The sequence below is a fragment of the Tiliqua scincoides genome, chromosome 4, assembly GCF_035046505.1.
Source record: "Tiliqua scincoides isolate rTilSci1 chromosome 4, rTilSci1.hap2, whole genome shotgun sequence".
Classification (NCBI taxonomy): Eukaryota; Metazoa; Chordata; class Lepidosauria; order Squamata; family Scincidae; genus Tiliqua; species Tiliqua scincoides.
This window is the reverse complement of record NC_089824.1, coordinates 140552103-140575233: the sequence shown is the minus strand read 5'-3', so window position 1 is coordinate 140575233 and position 23131 is coordinate 140552103. Positions and strand designations below refer to the sequence as shown.

Genomic DNA, 23131 nt, shown 5'->3' with positions numbered 1-23131 from the left:
CTGCTTTACCGATGCGTTTGTTTAGCTCGGTATCGAGAGAAAGAGTGTCGGAGACCGTTGAGCCAAGGTACACAAAGTCATGGACAACCTCCAGTTCATGCGCAGAGATTGTAATGCAGGGAGGTGAGTCCACATCCTGAACCATGACCTGTGTTTTCTTCAGGCTGATCGTCAGTCCAAAATCTTGGCAGGCCTTGCTAAAACAATCCATGAGCTGCTGGAGATCTTTGGCACAGTGGGTAGTGACAGCTGCATCGTCGGCAAAGAGGAAGTCACACAGACATTTCAGCTGGTCTTTGGACTTTGCTCTCAGTCTGGAGAGGTTGAAGAGCTTTCCGTCTGATCTGGTCCGGAGATAGATGCCTTCTGTTGCAGTTCCAAAGGCATGCTTCAGCAGAACAGCGAAGAAAATCCCAAACAGGGTTGGTGCAAGAACACAGCCCTGCTTCACATCGCTTCGGATGTCAAAGGGGTCTGATGTGGAGCCATCGAAGACAACAGTGCCCTTGTCCTACCAATACCATGGTAGCATCAAGTCTAATATATTAAAAATAAAATATTGAAATGAATGGGGACCCACCTGAAATTGGTTTGTGACCCACCTAGTGGGTCCCAACCTACAATTTGAGAAACACTGCTATAGATGAAATAGGTTTCTCTTTTAAAGGTACTGTGTCTCCAATTTTTTTTTTAAATTACAGTGGCTTGCCTGAAGAGTTATACATTTATCAGCTTAGTAAAATGATGTGTCTAAGAGCCCAATCCTATCCCCCACTGTATAACGCCATGCAGCCATGCTGCTGAAGTGCATGCTGCATGCGGTGATGGAGGGCGATCAGACAGCCAGCGGCAGATAAGTAAAAAACCTTTTTACTTACCTCCCTGTATGAGTGTCCTTGGATCTACACCAGCTATTTTGTTGGCATACATCTGAGAAGACAGTCACATCAGGTGGCTTGGAAAATTTGGGACAGGATTTGGCATGCATTTTTGCCCTGAGATCCACCCTCTTCAGCCCACTCCCTGCCCCCTGCCCTTTCCCCTCCCTGAACCTCTCCCAAAGCCCTGCTCCTCCACCTTACCTGGGCCAGCAGAGCATCTGGGTGAGTTTGGCACATGAGCAGAACCACTTATAACAGCAGTTTGAGAGATCCACCGTTGAAACTGGTTCAGAGGATTGGGCTGTAGATGCCTGATATCGTCTGATCTCGGAAGCTAAGCAGGGTCAGGCCTGGTTAGTACTTGGGTGGGAGACTGCCGGAGAATACCGGGTGCTGTAGGCTTATACCATAGTCTTTCGAGACTGAAGGTTGCCAACCATTTAACAGAAATAAAATTGAAAAACTAGGGCCCCACTCCAAACTGGGGCTTATGCTGGTGATTCTTGCAATTGACTACCGGTCCGAAGGCCCTGCGCACACAACCACAGCTCCCAAAGGTGGCAACAGGGTCTGTTTGTGGGCAATTTGAGGGAGTATTGGGGCAGGGAACATGGTGGGCATGGGGCGATTCAAGGGCAGGAGGTGGGATCTTGGTGGCAGCAGCATATACAGAGATCCTATACCCCTTTCCTGGCCCAAAACATCTCCTAACTCTGCTTGGACATACCCCAGCTAAATAGCTTGCATACATCTGAAGAGGCCCATTAGAGGCTGGGTGGCTATGGGAAAGTAAGTAAAAAAGATGTTTACATACTTCTTTTGAGCCAACTGGTTGCTTCCCCCACTCTTAACATGCGTACTATGGGCTGGCAGGGGATCGGATTGGGCCATTAATACAGCAGACAAATTACTCATCAACATGTGCCTGTAAGAGAGAATGGTATCTCTCAAGAGAGTAAAATAAAATAATTCATGCTCACTAGATCATTCTTTTTGGATTATCTATAATTTTGATGTGGAACAAGCTTTTGGGACCCAGAAAGCCACCTACATGGTATGCCTTTAGGCACATAGCCAAGACCCAGCTGTTCAAGAAACTTTTTGGTGTTGGATAATTCAAGTCAGCTTTTGTATGTTTTGCTCTCTTCGCTGCTGCTGATTGAATTGTGACTCTTTATGATTTTGCTTTATTGTTTTATAAGGATTTTATTGTTTCTTCATAGGACAGATGATTATTTGTTGCCTTTTGTTGTGAACTGTCCAGGGTCCTATGGGAGAAGAACAGTATATAAGGTTTAAAAATAAATAGACTCCAACTGACTGTGACAGAGAGGCCTTACTTTAATTAACCACGCTATATTCGACGATCAGTGTTGGATTTCTAAAAATGAAATGAAAAACATTAATTCGAGTAGGAGGCTGAATTTAGCTCCTCAAAGCTACATCCAATATTCTCACCATGTGTCTCCCCATGTGTCTCACCATGTCTCACCCCCATCTTCTTCCAAAGCTCCAAACAATTGAGCTTGCAATCCTATAGACACACTTACCTGGGAGTAAGCCCTATTGAACATAGTGAAACTTACTTCTGAGTAATCATGCAGAGGATTGCACTATGAGACTATCCAGTGACCTGCAGAATGCAGCACTAGCCACGCTCTAAACCTGGGGTGTCAAATATAAGGGTCAATATAAGAGTCAATTGATCTGGCACTCAGGTTCTCCCACCACTGGCAGTTCTCTCTCTCACTGGCTGCTCTTAGCTGCTGAGCTATGCTAAGGTGTCAGTGCTGAAAGGGCAGCTCACATGAAAATCGGGATCTCCCATACCTTGAAAATATTATCAAGATATTTTGCATATTTCCTCTTCTGTCATTTGCAGCTAATGAGTTCCTAAGTGAGAAAAAATTGCTTATTTCTGGTCATGACTCGCTTAATGACATCACTTCCTGCTTAATGACCTCACTTCTGGCCCTCAGCAGGGATCATGGATGCTATTCGGCCCACTGTATGAAACATGTTTGACACTCCTGCTCTAAATCCTATTCTTCCCAAAAGTTGTGACTATAATATTTTTTTCAAGATATATTTTAAGTCAGTAGCTATTGACATTCTCCAACACGGTGCCCGTGTCGCCTCTCCCCCACGCAAAGGGTTTCCTAAATAATCTGTTCCTTTTAACGTAAACACGGCTGCCTTCTTGGAGATGCTTTGTCTCTCTCAATGCAGGGCTGAGCTGCCTTGCACCTGGCTAGTCACAGAGCCTTCCTATGTGATTGATTTGTACCATTGTGGGACTCATTCCAAATACATGTGGTATTTAAATAGGAACTAGCCATTGACTTTGTAATCCCTTGTGCGACACTTACGCTCTGAAAGGAGAAGGGGAAGAAAGTCAAGTAGTGTATTTGTCAGAATGCTTTCACCATTCCCACTCTCCCCATAGGCAGTGACTGTCAGTGGCTGTGACTGCAAGCTAGTTCATGTCCTGATATTATTGTGCACATCCCCAGAGGGAGTTGTTGGAAAGGACTTTAGCATTCATGTGAAGACGGCGATTTCTACAGCTTTCCACAGGCACAGATTGCCTGAGACAAAGTGACTGACTGCGACATGGGTAGAGACTGAAGGACATCAACATACCGTAATACATTTTGGCACAAAACAATAACAGATTAAGGTCCTTTTCACAGGTGATTGAGCAAAATGAATCAGAGAAGCGGAGGAGGCCGATGCCTTCTTCATGCCTGTGTGGCGGCCTTTTAAAATACAAAAGGCTCCCTTCTTCTCAGTAGCATAGCTAGGGAGGTGCAGGGGTAGCAGGTGCACTGGGCTACAGGGTGGGTGGTGGCAGCAATGTGACTGAGGGGGCAACAACTTGCAGGCAACAGCACCTGTGCGCAACAATTGGGCTGCTGCCTGCAGCCCTGCCAGTGCCAGGCACTCCAGAGGGAGGGGGGCAACAGTCATAGAGAGGGGCGAAACTGCATGTTGCCCCTCCCTGCAGCCAAGATGGAAGGTAGTCTAGCTCCGGGTTTCCGGCAGAGCTCAAGAACCACAGGTCTCGGCAGGCACAAAGAGCTGGCCCTCTCCCCCTCCCACAACTGAGATGCTGGCAACGGGCACAGACCTCCTCGAAGTCTTCCTTTCATGCACCTGCCAGCCCTCATTCCCTCTGTGATTTCCTCCACCTGACCTGCTCAACATGCTGCCCCCTGAAGCCCTATTTGGCTTAAATGGCAAGAGAGGCACGTGGGAAGCGGAGCAGAGTGCGTCAGTGCTTGTTTGTGTTTAGAGAGGGAGGAAGAAGTGTGTTGGTGGGGGGGGGCTGTTGGATGCGGATCAGGACACTGGGTGTGTGTGTGTGAGAGAGAGAGAGAGATGGAGCTCCCAATAGGCAGAGACCCTTGTGGAGCCCAGCCTGGACGGAGGAGGGGGTTCCCCTTGTGCAGCGTGACCAGTTGCTCACCACTCCCCTGCCCTGCACCGCCTACTCTCCTCTGCTCGTCACAGTCCTCTCTCTACTTGCCTGCCCCCTTATCCTCCTCTCTCCTCCTGGCAAGGCTGCAGCAGCCCAATTGCCTCCGCAATCTAAGCCAGTTGGGCTTGCTCCTGAGTAGACATGCAGGAGATTGGGCTCTGATGCTGCAACCCTATCCACACTATCCTGGGAGTAAGCCCCATTGACTATAATGGGCTTGCTTCCAAGTAGACAGGCAAAGAATTGGGCTCCAAGGCTGCAATCCTCTCCCCGCTTTCCTGGGAGTTGACTAGACCCATTGACTAGACTGGGTTTGCTTCCAAGTAGACATGCAGAGGATTGGGCTCTGAGTTGGCTGACTGTGATAGGTTACCTGCGCATGTGCCTGAAGAGGGTAGCAAGCAAGGCACAGCAACCTGGGAGGCAAGTTGCAGCAGGAGCACTGAGCAGCAGGTGGTTTGGCCTCATCATTTATTCACATAATTCCTCAATTCCACTTCCCAAAGGTAGGCTGCTGGCTCTTATGATTGTCTCCAGTCCCCTCCTGCATATCTCAAACTGTGTAAGGCTGCAATCCTACCTTACTTCACTTACCAGGGAGTAAGCCCCATTGAACACAATGGGACTTACTTTTGAGTAGACATGAACAGATTGCGCTGTAAAAGTGCAATAAGTACTTTCAACAAGTGTTTGCTATTTTTAAATATTAGCTAACATTTCTCACTCACTTTAACAAATGAAAAGATCCAATATAATTAATTAAATTTGATGGCACTGCCGGGAGGGGGGCTACAGAATTTTTTTTGCACCAGGCAGCAACTTGGTTAGCTATGCCACTGCTTCTTCTTGCTAGTGGGACTCTTTGTTAGGCTCACAGAGACCGTTGCTTTTAATCATAAAATTCCTTCTTGCCAGGTTGCTCGTTGATTGAACCTGAGATGATATTTTGCTTTGAAAGCAAAGACTTAACCCTGAAAATAAATTACAGCTCATCATTTATCAGTCTTATCATATTTTTGCATTGATAAGTACTTTATAAGGACACTTTCAAATGGAGTGCTTAGTTCAGAATTGTCTCACTTTTTGTTCACGCACTCTTTACGGGGGTGGGGGTGCCATATGATGTTGTTATCCATCCATTGTCTACTCATACTTTCCTCATGCTTAAGTTATCACATTCATTAATGGGGAAATGATAAATAATGAGAACAAAGGAGCATCAGTGCAACAACCACAAGTATGGACGGCTGTCTGAGCAACTATTCTATCTTTTTGGGGAGGTGCCTGTCCAGTTCCACATTGCAAAACATCACAGAAGCAGGAGAGGGAGAAAAGTGGAGGGGTCGTCCTACCATGTTCCCAGAATACATTATCTCTGGCAGGGTGGAAGGAATACTGTAATTCTGGATGTGACTGCAAGCAGAAAGAAGCCCATCTAGACTTGTTCAAAGTTCTTAGCACATTTACCATAAAACCAATGTTATCACCAAAAAAAGAAAAGTTACTCACTGTTATTTCCATTTAAAAATGGGAAGCTGATCACCCAATCCTACCCTGGGCTGGCTCAGAGCCTGCAATGACGCTGATGCAGCTTCCAGGCATGCTGTGGGTTGACTGGGAACTAGGTAGCAGCAGAGAGGTAAGTACTTACCTACTGTGCCACTCCCTGGTCCCAATGCGCCTATTTAGATCAGCTCTTTTGCTGGCATAAATCCAAGTAGGTCCAAGGAAGGTGTCAGGCCCAGGCCAGTGGCATAGGATACTGGTGCCACCTCTGCCAACATGATCCACCCCGGGACTGCCCTTGACACATTCCCAGCCCATTGCCTGCCCCAGTCCTCCCATAAACAGCCCCCTCTGCCACCTTACTTGCACCAGCAAGTATCCAGGCAGTTATAGGATGTCTGAAAAGCTGCTGGTCGTTTGCACCAGTGACTCCCAAGCACACAATTGTGGCAAGACCCTCTGCCATAGGCCCTTGATAGGTTTAGGCTTTGAGGCTGAGAGATCCTGTCTGGACCACCTGTTCATCCTCGACCCCATTCGCTGTCCCTTTGATCCTTGTCCTTCCACAATGGGACTGGGTTCCCAGCTATGACTTGACTCAAAGTTTGGCCAAGGCCTTGCCTGATGCAAAGTACCACAGCAAGGACAGACAAACCAAAATTAAGTGCAACTCGGAAATGCTGGTGGAGAAATACTCTGAAAACACAAAACAATCTGACTCCACATCATGCCAGAGCCTGACTTCAAGTCTGACGTTGCACAGTGCTTTCTCAATCACGCTACTAGCTGTATGCCTGCATGCGACAAGATGTGTTGATTTGCCTCTTATCTAGACACATTTCATGTACATTCCAAGTAATTGAGATAACGGCTGACTATATGACAGCATTGACAACAACCACGGATTTGGTGTCCTTTCCAGCACAAGCTGGAAGGGATCCTGCTGTGTGCTGAAGCGACACATGATAAAAGCATTTTTATGTCACAGTGCTAGAGAGTCAATACCTGCAAAATATGGATGGGGAAAACATTGAAAAACAGCTTTGCTTTTCCTTGTAATGTCTGATGGCTCAGTTACAGCCACATCCTAATATAGGGTCTTATACATCTTCAGCAAATAATCTCATTTACATTAGTAGAGGCTCTCACTTGCAAAGTGTTCCAGGTCTTGGGAGATCCTGAAATGGCCAGCCCTTCTTTATTGGCTGACCAAGCCATCAGCATCAACCAATTGGTTCTTTTGCTTTTGCCCTACTGTAATCTGGATTTGCTCTGGGCACTCACTCAGGGCTGGCCATTGAAGAGGCCAACTGAAGCGGTCACTTCAGGCAGCAAACTGGTCCGCTGCCCGCTGACTTGACTCCACTGCTTCTCCCCCTTCCACTCCCTGGACTGAGAAAAGAACAGAGAGGAAGAGGAAATGTGAAAGGTAAGAGAGTGCTGAGCTAGAGCCCTGAAGAGTAGGAGGAACACTGGCTGGCACATCATCAGGTAAGGGGGAAAAATATTTGGCATACAACCTCAGGCATCATAAGGTGTTGTGCCAGCCCTGAATTCACCTTACTGGCATCAATCACCAGTAGTTATTTGCATTCCTTTGTAGCTTTCCTTCCTTTCGGCCTCACATCCTGTGTAAAATGCAGCCCTGGGGTCTCCTACTCAGAGACATCAGTCAGGTGGGAACCTCACAGTCTTCTAAACAAAACTAAATATATTTTTGTTATTTCCATTTACATTGAGCCTGAGTTTTGGGAATGATAGAGAGATTTATTTAACAAGAGTATTAGCGGCAAGCATTTCGGAACTTCTGTTTATGTACATCTTTATTATATCCTGCATTTCTCAATTCCAGTCATCTTTCAACAACTCAAATTTAAAAAATGAATCAAACAGCAAGTAAAGGAGAAAGACAGAGGAGCAAAATTAAGAATAAAAAGTAGTCAAAATGGGGGGGGAAAACCAATGGTCACAGCACTTTTGCTACAGCCTATTGGAAGAGATGCTGGCAAAGAATGGGCCATCCATACCACACAGGACAGAAAGTTCTAAATAATGAGGCCACCACCAAGAAGGTCCCCTTACAAGTGGTCATCAACCAAGTCCTGAACACAGCAGAATCCACAAGAAGTTCTCCTAAGGGAACTTATCGTATAGGAAGATTTACATAGAGGAAAGTGGTCTTTAATATACTAATTCAGAGAGAAAAGCTCTTCCCCCAAAGAAAAAGCCACTTACGATCCTTTGTATGTATTTTAATTGCACATTAAAAGAATCAGGGGGGAAAAACCAACCCGCTTGTAAAAGCTCATTAAATATAAGCGTAATTCTTATAGGAAAAGAAATGCATTTGAGTTGAACTAATACCGTCATAAATCAATGAAAGAAAAAGTTGCTTTGGAAAGTTTGTTTTTGAAGAGTAAATCAGCAAATCATTAGCATCAAGCATATCACCCAGAAAAGTCTATTAATACTACACATAGCACAACACTCGAAGGCATAAATGACACTAAAGAGAACGCACAGCGGCATACAACAGTCAATGCCTCCCAATTAGCCGATCTGCAAAAAAGCATACACGATAAGAGGACAATTATAAATTGTGCACTGCAGTAAAAAGGTAAACGGTGAAGTGTTTAGGTTATTGTCAGAACAGCAGTTTCAAGAACAATCCCCAAACTGTGGGAGGCATATTATATGGTTCACAATAAGAGCCGAATGCAAATGCACAAGCACTTTCTGGACACCAGAACAGACATGCTGAGGTCAGAATTACACATTATAGGGCCGAACAGTCGCTCCAAACTAGAACCTTCACTTTTCTACCGCCAAGTGGTATCGATGTGGAGGCAAGATACAGCACAGAAGTGGTAGAAGGGGGAGTGAATTTGAACCCCCCATCATCCTTCCGCTTCTATTGTCTCTCCCAGCTGCTTTCCCAGGAGTCACAGTTCCAGTTCAGTTTTTCCAATAAGCTTTGTGTCAAGCGCACTTGTTATTGTAAACAGAGGCATAATACTCCGCCCCGGCACCTGGGGCAGTGACATCACACCATCACGTGACATTATGACACCACTTCCGGGTTCTCCCTAGAGGAGGGTGCGCTTGCTATAGTGGCTTTATGCCCCCCATTCCTTCCCATGTGGACAATCCCCTTTGGAGGAGGAGGAATTGGGGAGTAAAGCTGCCAGTGCCTCCTCCATAAATAGGGTAGAGCCTGAGGGGCAGTCATGCACCCTCCTTGGCATAGTACCCAGGGCATATGCCCCTCAAGCTCTGCCCTACTTATGCCTTCTGGTTGTAGACAATGCACCCCAAAACTGGAGCACAACCTAAAGAGGGACTGGTTAGAAAAGCTTGGAGTGACTGCATGGCTTGTAGACTGCATGTTCACTTAGCCGCTGGGTGAAGTAGCTTCTCCAGAGCATAGTTGGACAACCTCAGAGACTGCATAGGCTTCTTTCTGTTATGATTTACAAAGCATGTCTCAGTCCAAGGATTCCTAAAACCTTCAAAACTCATCTCTTATTTTATTCTGTTTTGTTCTCTCTGAGTAATAGTTGTGGCTACAACGTAGCTATCACTAGCTAAACATCACCAACTAAACATCACTGACATTAAACTAGTACGGGAGGAAGGGCTTCATTCACTATGGGTGCGATCCTATCCTGTGCTGAAACAGACAGGCCTCCATGCGCAGGCCTAGCCAACTCACAACCCTCCTTGCGCTGGCCCAAGTACAGCTCAAGATTGCACTGTCTTTTTCCAGGAGTGGTTTGCTTGCTAAGAATTGGTGTCAAGGTGAGGAAAAAGAATGATAAGTGAACTTTTTAGAGCACAAAAGAAGATGGGGCCAAACAGCCCCATCCTACCTAACTCCCAATGTGGTGATGCATCCATGACAGTGGGGCACACACTGCATCCCAACGGGTGGGAAGACCTCCTCAAGACAAGGGAACATTTGTTCCCTTGCCCTGGGGTAGGCCCTTGTCACCCCTCTGAGTCTACTCAGGCCTGTGCCAGTTACATAGCTGACAGTCCCGAGTGGACCCAGGAAGTCAAATTGAAACCAGGAAGGGGGATAGGATATTGGCAGTACTGCTGCCACTGATACAGTCCCCTTCCCCACCTTACTTCATCCTCCTCCCTGCCCCAATTTCTCTTCCTCCCACCACCTCTTTCCCTCTACCTGTGCCATTCTTACCAGTGCTGGGGCAGCTTCTCTGGTCACCTGGCCATTTGCTGGTTGCAGTGGTGGCCAGGCTGTACTGAATTGCATGTTGCCCTTTGCCAGGGATGGGCAAATCCAGCGTGGCTTGACTCAAGTCGAGTCACGAGTCTCCACCCCCCACTTTCAACTCAAGTAAAAAACAAGTCATAATGGGGACACTTTTTGAGTTGCTTGGATCATTTTCATGACACAAAAGGACTCGAGTCACAAGTCTTTTTTATAAGTGTGTCAAGTGTGGAACAAAAAATGGGGCTGCTGCCAAGGTGTGTGTGTGTGTGTTGGAGTTCTCCTTAATCACTCCCCTGCTGCCCAATCCCATCTGTAAACACAGCGGGAGGGGGTGGGACAAACTGTGAGAGAACGGAGACAGAAGCAGCAAGCGGGCCATGCACAGCAGCTATGAGGCTTACCAGGACGACCCCATCCTTTGCAGCTGTACTCAGAAGTAGTTCCACTGTAGCAGGTCATTCAGTGGAGCTTCCTCCCCCCAAGTGACAACAAAGCTCACAGTAGCCATGCAATTGGAACGCGTGATTGCTATGAATCTCCCCCCACCTACTTCCTCACCTCCTTTCTCGCTGGGCCTCTCCTGCCAATTCCAAGGCAAGAACCCCGTTGGATTCCTGCTCTTCCTCATCCAAAGAAACAAAACAAACCAGACCATCCATCCTTCATCCAACAGCAATTGGTTCCTTCATAGATGGGCAAGAGAGTCTGCTCCCACCTCCCTCCCTCCCGCCCGCCCGCCCTCCCACCTGATGCAGAAGCAAAACATTAACCCTTCCCTGCCTCCCGACTGGAACTTGTCTGCTGCTTGCCCAGTGTGAATGATCGCCTCATGAGATTTTTCACACTGCGAAAACAGTATGCAAGCACAGCTAGACACAGACAGACTCGAATTTGCATGCGGAGGGACCAAGTGCTAAGTCAGAGGCCCTTGACTGGAGTGTTCTGTCAAGTCATGCGTGTGACTTGATTGTACACGAGTCAGTGAAAAACACTGATTTTGTGACTCAGACTCAAGTCACCTGATTCAAGTTCCCATCCCTGCCTCTTGTGATAGATGTAAACAACCTTATGCTGCTAGAACACTAGTTCCAGCAGGATCAGGCCCTATTAGAATTGGGCCATTAAGGACCTCCACTCTCCTTTAAGCTCAGTGTCTTCAAATCTTTAAAGTTTTCCTCCAGACTAGACCAGTTCACTGGCATCTCTAGTTCAGTATTACAGGGAGGAGCCCTCTATTTATACAACTTGATCTCCTGCAGATAAATGTTGAATTCTGACTATCCATGTGTATGGACAGCACCAGGCACATGCAGGGAGGGAGAGAGAGAAGAGAAGCTAGTAGGCACAGTCCTACACAGTCGTCCCCCCCCCCCCCGGCATACATTCACTGAACACATGGGAGAGTTGTAACTGTTTAAAGTGAATTTGTCACTAGTGTATAATTAAAATCATAAATGCCCTCCTGCCACGTCTCACTATAAATACAAATCAGGCCACCAGAAATGCAAGAAGCTGAAACAAAGGGAAGTAAAAGTGAAATGACATCCATCAGTCCTCCAACTTAGCACCACAGATGAGATTGTTTTTTTGTGGAAAAGGGGGGAAAGGAGCATATTTATTATTTTCACATTGTATTACATATTTTTATGGGGCCACTCCCCAAAAATGATTCTTGAACACTGAGAACATGGTGGATTTTCCCAGCTGCAGCCAGATGGCCTCCCACACCAGAGCTAGCAGGATGTGTGATGCTAGTCTCGAGACTCCACGCTGTGAGTGGCTTTCCAAAATTGCCGCTTCCATGTGATGGTCGCACTATTTTAATCAGTCCTAAATGTCAGGCATTCAGTTGATACTTCACAATGTCTGGCAATCAATTCCCTAATACCGAAACACATGATAAATGACTTTTCAAGGAAGCAATGTGCATTTTTACCAGGCAGACGGAGTGGAATGCACATGTAATCAAAATAAATTGAAGTTGGACAGGACACCCATGTGGTGTATTTTCCACAGATTTTTGGGTGGCCCCAGGTGGAAATGGATGTGAATTAAGCTTCTTCAGTTCCTTGCAAGCCAAGGAATTTTACCACAGAAAACACTGAAGACATTGATCCTTTGTGTTTTTTTCTTTCTTTCTGGAGAGAAAGAATTCCATTATAAAAAAAAAAGTCTTTAAAATGTTGAAAAATACATGCAGCTAACTGAAAACATGTTTCATCCATAGCTTTCAGCAAACAATGACTATTTGAATTCTGCAGGCTGCAGATGTCATTGCAAAGGCCCATCACATTTGATTATGCTGTCATCCTGCATCCCGCCAGCACTTCACTGACACACTGCAGGCAGTTTTGTGTTTCTGCGCAAGTTCCTCTGAAGGCTCCAGGGCCAAACAATGACTCTGGAAAGGCATAATAATCGTATGTATTTGACTAAGTCCTTCATTATTCATTGAACTAACAGGAACTTTGGATCTAAACAGGTGGTGATTGAGTACAGTGTTTCAATCACTGCGTGCCACCAGAATGCCTGCTAGCTTTCCTGCTATGTGGAGGAAGCTGAGGGGTTTGTTCACACAGACACCATGTACTGTTCTCTCAATGAACAATTCTGGCTTATTTTTGGTGCTCCTGCCATAAGTGTCTAACTGTGAGAAAGCTGTCATCTTATTCAGTGCTTCCCCCACCCCAAGCTCCTCCCAGTGGAAAGTCACTCACAGCGTGGAGTCTCAAGACTGAGGTGGTGAATTGTCATTGCCCTCCCATTACACAGGCCTACAAAATTGAGGGTCAGAAAAGTTTTTCCCAAACTTTATGGTGGTTTGATATGAATTTAGGATGCTGATTCAAAAAATGGCATTTGTTTTGCCCTAACACGTCTAATTTTGGAGATATAGTATAGCCTCCTTAGTGAATGGTTCAAGCAGCTTCCTCATGAGGAAGCCATGGTGTAGGCTTCCTCATGAGGAAGCTGCTTGAACCATTCACTAAGGAGGCTATACTAATGAGGCTATACTATATCTCCAAAACTAGACGTGATAGGGAAAAACAAATGCCATTTTTTGAATCGGCACCCCAAATTTATCCAGGAATCGGTGTAAAGTTTAAGGAAGCAAAATGTGTGTTGGCCTGTGTTATTGGCCACACACATGACCCCACATGAATTATTCTTTTTTAAGGCAGCTATCACTCTCCTCTACTCACTTGGCAGCAGTGAGGCACAGATCACTCCTGGTACCTCATCACATGGCTGGGGGTAGTTCAACTTTTGTGGACATTTTTGGAGCCTATGCACGACTGCATATGGTTATTTCATGAGTAAATAAACAGTTTACTAACTAAACTAACAATTAGTTCGTATTCTAAGGTTGACCCCAGGCAGTAAAAACAGGTCTTACCTGAGTTCCAGAAACACCAGGCTCAGATTAAAAGGCAAGGGAGAGAAGCAGATATGGATGTTCAAGTACAAAGCCCTGAGCATTTTTGGTGTAAGTAGCTGCTTCTATACATCTGTGGCCACTAGATACCCACCAGCATAGGTAAGTGAGCACAGGAGGCAGGAATGAGGCAGGGGTGGGTGGAATGGGGTGAAAAGAATGGGGCAGCTAAAAGGGCCAAGGAGGATGGCAGATCAAGACCAGGAAGGGGTTGATCATTGGTGGGCAGCATTGCCCACCAATCCTAACCCCCTTCCTGGCCCTTCCTGGCCTTGATCCCCCAACCCAGGTCCACATCAACTTGTACCAGTGAAAATCATTGGCACAGGACCGAGAAGATCCAGTGGCGTAGCATGGACTTACCCCATGGCTAGAGAACAAGTGTTCTCTGGAGGCATCTGGAGGCTGAAACTCACCTGTGGTATACAGCGGATACCGCATCTCTGTGCAGGGAGTTAGTTAGGACTGGGCTGCGTAGCAGTTGCCTCCGGCAGCAAACTGGGGAAAGGCACCCATCTCTGTCTTCCAAATTGCATCCACTGCTCCTCCATCTCCTTCCACTCCTTGCAAAAGGAAGAGGTGAACAGAGAGGAAGAGGAAATGTGGAAGGGAGGAGAATGCTGAGCAAGAACACTGAAGAGTGGGAATAACAGAAGCTGGCAGATCATCAAGTAAGGGGAGCCATATTTAGGTTGCTGTCTGAGGCATTAGGGAGTCTTGGGCCAGAGCTGCTTTTCCCTGAAATACTTCTTTTGTAAGTGCAGGGAGAATTCCATCCTGCTGTGATATAGCCCAGCCCAGACATGGGTTGACTGCCTCACTCAGATCTGTGCCTAAAACAACCAAAACAAAAGTTCCTCGCCCATGTCTGTAGACAAAGCAACCGATTAAATAAGGCAGACAGTCGCACAAGGAGGCCTCTGCATTGCTGCATAAAGGCACTGGTGTTCAGCAAGTTGGAATGCAACAAGGTTTGACTTTTAATTTGAAGCTGAGTGGCATATTGATCTATTTGTCCCCGGTTGTTGCAAGATAGAAGTGTGACTCATTAAAGAGCTGGTGATTAACTAGGAGTTCTCCTGGGTAGGATCAGAGCTATGAGCAAGTTTCCAAAGTCTTTCAGGTAAAATGTATGAAGCTCATTACAGGGAAACTAAATCAACTTTGCAATACGTCTGGCTGGAGAACGGTTAAAAAGAAAAAAAATGGCAACCAAGCTGATATGAGGGATCGTTCAGATGCCCCCTGCTCCTCAGCAAAATGGGAGGACAGTGACTCCCGAGCGAGGTGTTTTGTGAGTCTTGACAAACAACAGGAAAACATGTTTTCCTCCTGCTTCATTAGGGGCACCAGTAGTTAATGTTTATAGAATATCAATAATGCAGTGTGTAGTGCTGCATAATTAAAGGCAACCCTATGTTAATAAAATAACTTGGAACAAAAGTGCCAAATAGAAGGCGTAAATACATGGATGCCTTTGGCCTTATTTCAGACAAGTTTAATTACACTCAAGCAGCTGCAACCAACCCTCCAAGGCTATTTTTCCTGTCACTTAGAGCTATCAAGCCCTACACCCATTTATGACATTTATGAGGAAGAGCAAACAGCATCCCAATGGCCCACAAGTGAATACTTGCAGTTTATGGATGTCTAGACTGCACATTTGCAAATAGTAGCTCACATAAATGGAGCCAGCTTTCCTACACAAAGAGCTGCGATCAATTATTTTAAGCCCTCTGCAAAACTGAAAAAAAGAAACCCAGCGAGAGGTATAGGCAAGTTGGAGGATTACAAGGCCACTGAAACTTCTGGGACTTCTGGAGGTTCTTTTCTGAACCTCCAGAAGTCCCTCTTGCAAATAGTGTGACCAGGTGCAAAGGGGATTCCAGTTCCTGCACGTGGACTTGCAGTGTTTGGCAAGCTCAGCTTTTCTCATGACCTCCATGATGTGTTCCACCTTCCCAAATTATTCTGCTCCATTACTATCAAGGGCCTGCTGTTCCTCGCTTTGAAACCCATGACATTGCTTTATAACAAGTCCACTGGACCATCTCACTCAGAATTGCCATCACTGCCTAGAAGTAGGTGTCCATGGTCTCCAACAGGGGTCTTTGGCAACCCTCCATAGAGATGTCTAGGGTCAAACCTGAACCCCTCTGCATGCAAAATGTATGCTCTGCCACTGAGCTATTGCCCCTATAGTCTAGGTCTGTCTCTAAATCATAAGTACCTTTTATTCACACACTCTCTGCCGGCTCTGTATACCCTATCTGACAAGCTCCTCAGTTCCATAATCCTTGCCTTCCTTGCAAAGTCCCCATATACATTTTCCATTCAGAGAAGTGGTGAAATAGCAGTGTCCTCATTGGCCTACTCCACATGGCCATTTAGGAGATGGGATTTCAGATGTGCAGCACAATAATATATTGCGCTGGAACAGGCAGGCCAGGAGGCCTACGCTGTATTCAGCGCAAGATTGGGGCCAGTAGTGGCTCAGCCAGCAAGGGAAAACTCTTCCCTTTACTCCCGGCTAAGCCACTACAGCCCCAATGTGTCTCCTGGAACTTGCACCACCTCAGGAGGTGACACAAGTCTAAGGAGAACGGAGCAGCTTCAAGTCGCTCCGCGCTGCTTGGGGAATGGGGTTGGGATCCGGCATAACTGCTGGATCTCAGTCCTGCCTCCTGCTCCCTGCCCACCTGCCCTCAGGAATGCCTTCTGCCTCCTCTCCCCCTGCCCCGGAATACCTCCCTCCCCGTGTCCTCCCCGCCCTCCCCAGACCCCTGCATTGGCAGAGCTCAGCCGACGCAATCCTCCCTCCCCAAGTCAGCATAGAGGCTGGATGCAGCCTCCATGGGCCAGAATGTGCCCCTGCTGCAGCCCAGCCAATTCCTGGGGAAGCACAAACATGCTTTACGGTACATTTGCGATCCTCCTGAGCCGGCGCAAGGGCCAGCCAAACCCAAGGTTAGGATTGTGCCCTTAGTGTTTCAATATCTATGTTAAATACAACAGTCTCAATAGTAACAATATAGATTTAAGATGGCATTCTCGTTAGATGGTTTGGCAGGTTGTACTTCATGCATTCTTTAAATATGTTGAAATATATGAATCTGGGTACCTCAGAAAGAGCTTTTTCTGAGCTGCAGAGAAAGATGAGAGAGAAAGGGTGAGAGCTACATGACTGCAAGAGCTGATTCACTGGAGGATCACATATCAAAGCACCTGAAGAAACAGTCTATGCTAAAACTTGATCCAGAGTGAATTTTTGGTGGGGGGGGGGGTCGACAATGTTTAAAAAGAAGCTGAATCAGAACTATGGCTTTTGAAGTTAACAGGGGATACCTGCCAATCTCACCCCAGCAATAAAAGGACTCCTAAGTTTGATGTGGAGGAATTTCATTGTTGGGATATCATATAATTTGTGGCCCACTCCATTTTTTAAGATACCCTCTGAATTTTTTTGAACTCATTTTAGTCCTTTAAGTGCACCCCAGGTGCTTTCCTGGAAGATCTTCTTGGCTATAGTAATGTATAACATATGCATTTTATATCTCTCCGACCTCCTTTGATCTCAGGGGTAACAAGCCATCATGACTCAATGCTTACAGACAAGGAAATCGCTATTAATTGAATGGGAAAGATCAGCTGGCAAATCAATTGAGTAATTGGAGTCTTTGCTCTATTATTCAAACTTCCCATCTCATTCAGACTCCTACTCAGATTCACTTCTTAACTAGTCTTGATGTTGAATTTAACATAGATATGCTAGACGGCATAAACAATTGGGAAATTTGGCACCCCAAAGACTAACCAACGTATATAGAATAAGCTGTTGTGAATCACAGTCCCTTTTATCAGATACATCTTGGTTGAAACATAAGCATTAAATGTAGTTATTTTATTTCATTAAATATCTTTTTTCAAAAAACAGCCACGGAGGCTACAAACCCAGGACGGGATCAAAGCACAGGGGGAAGGAGTTTAACTCTTTTCCAATGTGTTGTTTTCCCAACAAAAGGCATCTCCCTGAACCTATTGGGGTCTAAATGCTTTTCCTCCTATGGCAGTGGTCCTCAAACTGGTGGGACGTGACCCTTTAAGCAATGATGCAATCTCCAGAATTGTGACACTGTGGGGAAGGAGGAAAGTTCTTTAAACCTAACCTACCTGCTGCTGGGGTTTGGGATATGTGGGGAGCCCCGCAGAGCCCTCTTCAGGTCTCCCCATGGTTTAAAAAAGTGAAAGTAACTATCGCAGCCCACTTCTGATTTTGCGATTGCAACCCAGAAGTGGGTCACAATCACTTTTTTTCACTTTCTACAAGCTGTGGAAAGCTCTCCACGGGGCACCTCACACTCCCTGAAGCCCATGATAGGTAGGTTAGTTTTAAAGAAAGGCCCCCCCTTCCCCGCAGCAGCACGATCCTGGGGATCGCATTACTGCCTATTGTCCCAACCCCATAAAAACCTATCTCAAGAGTTTTACTCCCGAGAAGTCTGAGTACCACTGTCTGAAGTCTGAGTACTACTGTAGCTCACTAAACAGTAGCTTAGAACACTGATAGTGGCTTGGAGAAAGGATGAAAAAGCTTTCCCTTGAACCGTGGTCCTGATCTATATCAAAGCACTGCACTGCTGCTGGTTCAGAAAAAAAATGTAATATGGAGAGGCAACGAGGCATCTAACTGTCTAGATTGACTTCAGAAGCATTATGCTCTGATCCTGGTTTCTTGGGATCACAGAATCCAGATTCCCTGCTCAGACATAATGGGAATTCTGTGGTGGAACAAACCAGGAAGCTTCCCATTTAGTGGTGCATGCAAGTGGAGGTGGAAAGGGCCTCTGGAAGTAATTTTATCAGGGGATACAAAGTTTCTTTTGGGCCCCTTTGCAAAGGGAGAGGGGTGAAACAGAGTTGGGGAGGGTGGTGATGGGCGAGCAGAAATAGGGGCAGGGAGGGGCAAAACAAGGTGGGGGGAGATTAGAGACAGCTGGAAAAGTCTTTGGAGCCCAGGTCTACCAACCCATGTGGCATCAGTAGTGTCCCCAGCATTCCATGCAGGCAACAAGTCTAAGTAGACAGGAAAACGTAAGATCCCAGGAAATTTCTGGGCCCCCTCCTTTGGCTCCTCGGCCACCTTTTGACCCTGGGCCTGGATACAAATTACCCCCTTTACCCCCCCCCCAGGCCCTGGGCAGGAGGAATCATATTGGCTCATTGCTACTTATTTGCTCATTCACAATCCAACAATTTTTTGTTGTTGTTTTTTTTGAGGGGGGGGGGGGTTATAATCTGATATAACAGGGCATTAACCATTATGCCACACCAGGTCTCTTTAGATTTTCAGAGGCGATTGCAACATTTTGATTCACTACTTGAAGAGAATTGGAGCAGAAGCTATTGGCAATTGGGCTGCAGCGGCTTAGAGAATGGATCTGTTACACATCTGCTAGAGGGGATGTCATGACCTTACTTGCAGACACCATAACCAGAAATCCCCCTCCTCAAATGCAGTGGAATAGCATGGGTTTGCCCCTTCCTTTGCCTTCTTCTTCCAAAAGTTGCCTTGGAATGAAGGGGAGAGGTAATAATATAAGTGGCCTCCCCTTTTTGATTTGAGAAAGGAGGAGTTCTAAAGGGAGCATCAAAAAACCTTCCAACCAGTCTATTTAATTTTTTTTTAAAGAGATTAATATCTGAAGACGCTATTTAAGCTGTGGAATAGCAGAAAATGGTCTTTTCTCTGTGGAAAAAGAGACCACTGCTCTTTCTGCTGCTTTCCTCCAATTAAACAAAGCCAGCTCAGCAGAAGCTGGTGCATTAAAATTTGTGCACTGAGGAGAGACTACTGTGCCTAAATATGTTCTGGATTTATGGTCCGCAATGAAAAGTCGGGGCATGGGGTCTGATCTTAAATCTAATAAAGTCCATGGAAGTCAGTGGGTTTTCAATCAAGCCAATTAAGACTTGTGTGGCTGAATATCGGCAATTAGGAGAAGAATCAAATAGCTTGAAGTCTTTCAAGTCTTCTCTTGTGCTTCCCTTAGGTTGTCAGATTACAGCAACCCTGATGATCCAATCAGCACATTAGCCCAGCATTCTTGGTGTTACCTCTCAGGCCTTTAAACAGCCTAGATAGAACGAAGCATAGTCCTACCACCACAAGTCTGTAGAATTCTTTCCCCGCATTTGGGGTTTCCCCCTGCTCCAGGCATACCACATTAAGACATAAGGAGGAAGAGGCTTTCACTGGGAAAAAAAGAAGATTTTAATTAATTGCAAGATTAAAGTATTGTCATGAAAACAGACAAAACGGTCCTTAAGGGCCCAAGCTCTGATTCCAAGGAGGTAGTTTTAGACAGAAAGACTCTTTTCTTAGTGTGTTTCTATTATATTTCATAGAAAATAGTTACACTGGTAGGCGATTGTGCGTTTGCACAGCTGATCACTCAGAATTCAGAGAATGCCAATGTTTGGGTTCCACACACAATCCGAATCTTGCTCCCATGTGCCTGTGCATTATTATTCTATCTTTAATTATATGACTAATTAAAATTTCACACATGAAGCAAAGCCAGACCCTGAGGTTATCTCATTCTTGCAGGCTCACAAATGATACATCAGATATTAGTCCTACAGTCACGTTCCTACCAGTTACATTACCAGAAGACCACAATGGCCTTAATGGATGTCCCTTTGCCCCTTATCCCAGGGGAAAGTCTGGAAATGGAGCTGGGAATTAATTCAGCCACCAACATTATTAAAGTAAACATGAGTGTTTACTGCAACCTGAATGGTTCGTACTCCAGTTTCAGGGAGGGCAATTTGGCAATCATCTGACAGGGAAATGCTAAACTTACAACCTCTCCATCTGTACAGGTGATCCCACAATGACTCTTCAAAGACATGCTGAAGGGGCTTCCAGCTGAGATGGCACTTCAACCAGGATTTTACCAGTCCGTTGAAGAGGGATCCAACTGCCTCACCTGGAATTTTGAATGCATGCCTGTACTGCTCTGTCTTAGATTGTGATAAGCTCTAACACACCTTAACAGCCAGTAACATGCCAAATGAGCCCTACACCTGAAGCTACTTGTCAGGGTCCCCCTGACTTACCTGGGGGAAACCTGGAGGGAACAGGCTTGCAGGCTGAGAGGGAAGCTCAAGGCAAGGAGGAGACAGGTCCCAAGGTCAGCAGCAGGTGGAATACCGGTCTGGAGAGCCAGGGAAGGGGGAGGAACACCAGGCTCCAGCCTTTTGGCTCTCATAAGCAGTGAGGGGAGGGGCTAGGAGAGGCCGGTCAACCTTTTAACCCTCCCATGGAGGAAGGGGCAGAGCCTGGAGGGGCTGGTCATGAGCATAAAGCCCAGCTGGGCCAAGGATGAAGTCAGTCTGGGGCAGGCAGCTGGAGGGAGCAGAATCTAGTCTGCCTATGAACCAAAGACTTGCTAGGAGCCAAAAAGCCCTAGCAGCTGGGGGAGAAGGACCCGGGTGATGCAACTCCCTTCCTCCCACACTCTCTGCTGAGGCCCCAGTGGCTGGGCCATTGCTCTGGGAGACAGAACCTCCAGGGCCCCGCCACTACCTCTTGCAAAGACGAGGGTGCCTCCTCAAGCCAGAACCCCACACCACTTCATACAGAGTCAAGCCATTGGTCTCTAACCCATGGCTCTCCAAATTCTCAGATGGAAGCATATTCCAGCTTTGCTGCCTGGAATCCTTTTAAATGGCAATGCAAGGGATTTGATGCAGTATGATGGCATTCAAGTATATGTTGTACTACTGACCTATGACCCCTCCTGCAATCTGCATTTACCTGGTTGACTGCAAAGCCCTCTGCTAAAGAAGAACACACTGCAAAATAACATACCTTTCAGCTATATTTCCTCTGGGGTCCAGGCCAAAGAAGACCCCTTCTGGCATGCAGAAGACATGACTATGTCTCAACGCTGTCCCTGGATGCTCAGTGAAGATGTCATAATCATCACCAAACTTCCAGGTTGCCAAGCTCCATGTTTTGTGGAGGATGGCTCAGAGTTGTACAGCCATATGGCCACATAGCTTACAGAGAACCCTCTATACCTCCAGCGCTTCACAGATGAAAATAGAGGCACTTTGGAATACTCAAAACACCTCAATTCTCAATAAGCATAATTAACTGCAGCCCACCAATACACAATACATGGTGTGCCCTAGTGCTCCTCCATGTGCCTCTCTACATACCATAGGAACAGTGTCTATCTGCCCCTGAGAGATTTAACTCTCAGTTCTGAATTCAACAGATTTAACTTCCAGAGACTTTGGGGAACAGCCTGGACCCTAAAGAACAGAAACTCTAGTGCATGTATGTCCATTGACCAGCCATTTTCAACCACTGTGCTGTGGCACACTGGTGAGCCGGGGGTTGGTCTGGAGGTGTGCTGCAGGGGTTTGGAGGAGGATCATTTGTTAGTAGGGCCACTGGATGATGCAAGCCCCACTGCTGTCAGTGTGGTGTGCCTTGTCAGTTGTAAAAAAAAAAATCTGATTTTGTTCCTTGACAATTTTAGTGCCTTGTCAGTGTGCCATGAGATTAAAAAGGTTGAAAATCTCTGCCATAGACCAACATTTCAAATTGCCTCCCCAAGAGGCTACCCTCACATTGGGATAAAATGTACAATTAGATCTGAGTCTGACACAATTCATTTGAGGATATTATGCATTCATAGAGGATTTACTGAACCCTGGCAGGACTAATGGCAGGTACCCTAGTACAGGATGCATTTGATTAAGTCTCAAGCTAAAGAGAAGGTAGATCAAGGTGCAGGAAGGAGGGGTGACCTCTGGGGTAATCAATTTCAGGTGAGATTCCTGAGCATGATACAGCCACCTTATTTAAGCTAAGCAATTCCAGGTCTAGTCAATACTTCAGTGGGTCACTCCAAGAACCCCATGTACTCCACCTTAGATCCCCTGATGGAGGGATATACACATGTTGAGCAGGTGTGTTGAGGAAGCATCAAAATGTTTTACTACAAAGTGTTCTCCTACACTCCTGTGATGAACCACCAAGAAAAGGTTATTAATTTCTAGAACTCCCAGGAACGGTCCAGGCCAAAACTTGTGCACTCAGTATTTACTACAGAATGTCTGTTCAGTTGCATACTTGACTTTGCAGCTACATCTAGTGCAGCATTTCCTAAACTGTGGGCCACAACTCACAGGTGGGTCATGACTTGGATTTTGGTGGGCTACAGGCCTGCTGAGGCCAGCATGCTGCAGGCACGGCACAACATGCACTTTGGAAATTGCAACGCGATGTGGCCAATGATGCGGGGAGTGCATGCAACCCAGAAGCAACTTCTGGGTTTTTCGCCATTTTACCCTGCAGAGTAGGGTAACAGAGTACCCTGCAGAGTCCTGGCCTCAGAAGGCATGTGATCCTCCAAGTTCACAGTCCATGATCCACAGTGGGTCGCCAAAGTAAGGAATTTGAGAACCCCTGGTCTAGTATACACCTGATCTAGTGTATATGAGACAATGCTGACTTGAACCTCACCAGAAAGGGGTGTGTGTAGGATTGCCAACTCTGACCGAAGTGTTTCTGG

At 46.2% G+C, this 23131-nt stretch overlaps 2 long non-coding RNA genes across 2 annotated transcripts; one reads left to right on the top strand and one right to left on the bottom strand.

Moving 5' to 3' along the window:
- Positions 1-317: 317 nt before the first annotated feature.
- LOC136647737 (uncharacterized) lies at positions 318-6555 on the bottom strand. Its single transcript, XR_010794295.1, has 3 exons — positions 1083-6555; positions 879-930; positions 318-537 (listed from the first exon to the last, which is right to left on the bottom strand). It is a non-coding gene; the product is annotated as an uncharacterized lncRNA (long non-coding RNA).
- A 614-nt stretch (positions 6556-7169) lies between these two features.
- Positions 7170-20624, top strand: LOC136647738 (uncharacterized). The gene is made up of 2 exons (XR_010794296.1): positions 7170-7297; positions 20424-20624. It is a non-coding gene; the product is annotated as an uncharacterized lncRNA (long non-coding RNA).
- The last annotated feature ends 2507 nt before the right edge of the window (positions 20625-23131 follow it).